Source organism: Triturus cristatus, chromosome 5_2 (genome assembly GCF_964204655.1).
Source record: "Triturus cristatus chromosome 5_2, aTriCri1.1, whole genome shotgun sequence".
Lineage (NCBI taxonomy): Eukaryota > Metazoa > Chordata > Amphibia > Caudata > Salamandridae > Triturus > Triturus cristatus.
Genome location: NC_140588.1, coordinates 965,496,400 through 965,499,834, shown reverse-complemented (window position 1 = coordinate 965,499,834; position 3,435 = coordinate 965,496,400).

Sequence of the window (3,435 nt, the reverse complement as noted above, 5' to 3'; positions counted from 1 at the left end):
GACAAATGGCTTGTGCTTCCACATTTCATCGTATTTGGTACATTCTGTGATTAGAAGCATATCCCATTTTGTGAATGTATTTTAATGTTAATAACTCATTATAACCTTAAATAATCAGATGTATTCATTGGTTGATTAAACTGGGCAGTGAAATGCCAAACAGATAATACAAATTGGGATTTTTGCGCATTCTGGCCACACCTCTGGCTCCGCCCACTGATTCAATCCTTGGGTTATTCCCGCCCTCTGATTCTCCGCCCACAGTTCCCCTACTTTTTTTCCCCCACTTCGACCACTGATCCAAATACCAGACTAACATGTCCACCGCTCAAGTCAATTTGCTTTTTCCCTATACTAATTCACCGCGAATCCATTTTGGGTTCCGGAGTAGCGTGCTACTCGCCGGATGCCTCGTCAGAGGTAGTACGCGCTATATAAATGCAATTACAATACAATTATTAGCAACTTCAACGGGAGGAAACCCACTTAAGTACAGTTATGATTTGATTTGTGAATGAAGCCCTTATGAAAACACTTAATATAGCTTATTGATTCACCATGGTAAATCTAACAATTTGACCAACTAGGTTCAACAAACGGATTTGTCATTCGAGCCCAATGTCTCAAATGTACGGTAAGCCGATGTATAAATATCCAGCCTGTAACACTCCAATGAAGTTAGAGTCCACGGGTCCCCCTCCAAGACTTCACACCCCTACTCGAGAGCCGTCTCCTCTCGCATTACATGAAGATGACACTGCTCGTAGGGATGATATGAATGCCTGTCCGCTCCGTAGTGTCAGCAAGAATGGAGCAAGCGCCGCGAGGGTCCGAGTACAGCTGCGGCACTCCTTCGTGCGTCAGCACGTCGCTGACATCATTGTTTCAGAAGGGACACACAGGCAAATGGCACAGAGATGTAATGACTTATTGTAAGAATAAACAACACCTGTTAACCAGCAGTCATTATTCAGCACGGCGGATTGGCTTTCAGTTAGGATTCCCAGCAAAAGGGCGCCAAGCCCTCGTGCCGCAAACCCGTTCCTCAGCGAGGGGCACGCGGACCTCGTGCCAGCAGCGTGCCAGGGAACAGGTGATTCCTGTGCGTACTGAGTCATGGGGACGCATTCGTTGACGCACAGCACTATGGGGGATTACCGCTGTGACCCTTTCACCCTAACAGAGTCTGAATCACTCCATAGCTGGTGGTGGTCGTCAGCTTTTTTGCACAGTGGCACTACAGTACTGCAATAACTATGCGCCCCCACATCAAGAGTTACCGTAAGCCGTGACATTCTAGGACGCTCGTTTAGAGCGCGCCAGCTGCTGATTGACTTTTAGATGATGGATACTCAGGGCCTGAAACGGCAACACACTTATTTGTGCTGGGAAGAACGCCCGGCAGCTCCTGATATTGCCGTATGTGGCTCGAAGTTTGGATGGCCCTGGGGTCCTGCCCTCTTAGCAATGGCTCAAAGGGGAGTCCTATTACTTGTGTGCACGCCTTGTATGACGTTCCTCCATGGGATAATGTCAGCAGGGAATCCCCACACTAGGGAAGGGAAGGTTAAAGGGCTTTGTGCTTAATCCCACCTCAAATACTTAGTTAGGGACGTCCTTTCAGGCGTGCCCCACCCAGCAGAGAAATAGTAGGTGAATCATTTTGTATATTAATTAAGAAGTTTAGTGTATTGTCCACTACAGCACCAGATAGTGAATAATTTAGTGTATGTGCCAGCCAAACCACAGGCTAGTGAACAGTTTGGTATATGTGCCTCACTAGGTGCATACGCCGGTGAATAGTCTGGTATGTTTGCCTATCCTGAGCACAGGCTGGTGAAAAATATCTTATACGTGCCCTGCCACAGCACAGCAGAAGAGCCAGTTTAAAAATAAAGCATTCTGATTGGCCCAGGAAGTGTTTTTTCCCTTGGGGCATCTGGCTCCTGTGGGAGCGAGCCCTCTGAATGGCTGCCAGCAACTGGCTGCCAGCAACATGAGAAAAATGTTGCTGGCAGCCATTACAGGACACAAGGGCTTTGTCCCCAGTCCTGAACTTAATAAAAAATATATATAAGGGGGCAGGGTAGGGCTATCCTGACCCGTTTGGCCCCATGGGGAGTCAGGGGAATTCAGAGGGACCCCCTCTGGTACCAAAATAAAAAAGAAATTGGTGAATTTTGCCTAAATCCTGCAGGAGTCCCATGTTATTGTGGCAAAAAATAAAATGGTGACCACCATTATTTAAAATGTATATGGGGAGGGTCACGTCAGTAAGGCCCCCTTCCCCAGCCCATTTAGGCCCCCGGGACATATTCCACGGTGCCAGATATATTTAAAGGGAGAGGGTGAGCAGCCCCCGTCCCCATGCCGTTTTCTGACCCCATCCCATGAGGCCTAATCTATTTGTTAAGGAGAGGAGGGCGCAACCAGCTCGCCAAGCCGTTTTTGGCCCGGGGCTCAATCCCTGGGACCCACTTTAATTACTTAGGGAAATAAGACACGTGGCCCCCATTCCCTGGGCCCAAACATTTTTATGGGGGTGCATGTGGCCCTTTTGTCCGAGCCTTTAAAAAGCCCTGGGGACCCTATCCTCCTGGACTATGGCTTAAAAAAAGGGACGGGGGGCTGCCCGGCACCCCTCCCTGAGACTTTAATGACCCCAGTGCCCTCATCTCCTGGAGATGATCTACTTGCTGTGTTCTGGGTAGCCACCCCCGGGATGCAGTGGTTTCCCTGCACATGCCAGCGCAGGCAGGGAAACATGTTTGCTTCCATCTGGCAGGAGCATGTCCAAATCTCCCACCAAACGAGAGCAAGCACAAGGCTGGCGGGAGCTTTAAAACTGTTCTTGCCAGATGGGAGCAAACTTGAAATCGGGTTCCCCTGCACTGATGTGTGAAGGTAAACAGAACCAAGTTTACTTCCGTGCATTGGAGCAGCATAAGTAGCTACCCCCTCGGGCCGGGAGCAATGCCGGCTCCTGTACCATGCAGGGAGCCAGCTGGGGCCACAGGGGCCTTGGGGCTTCACCCATGGTCTTTAACATTGTGCTAGGAGGGTGCCCCTGGTGGCTACCCAACTTTAAATAATGGCTGGGCCAAAATAGGCTCAGGGTGGGGGGCCACATGCCCCTACCCCTTTTTACAAAAATAGACAGCCCTGGGGAATGGAGTCCCCGGGGTCTGAGAAAGCATGGGCTGGGCCCTCTCCCATTAAAAAAAAAACATAGCTGGGGGACAGGGCCCCCAAGGCCTAATAAGGGTCGAGGAGGGGGCCATTGACCCCTTCACATTTTAAATAAGGCACATTCCTGAGGGATGGGGCCCCAAGGGCCTATAAGTCTCTCCAGGAGGGGCGCTGCATGGACACCTCCCTTTTTATCTAACTTTTGGGGCCAGAGCTGTGGTCCCCAGGATCTAATTAGCCTCAAGG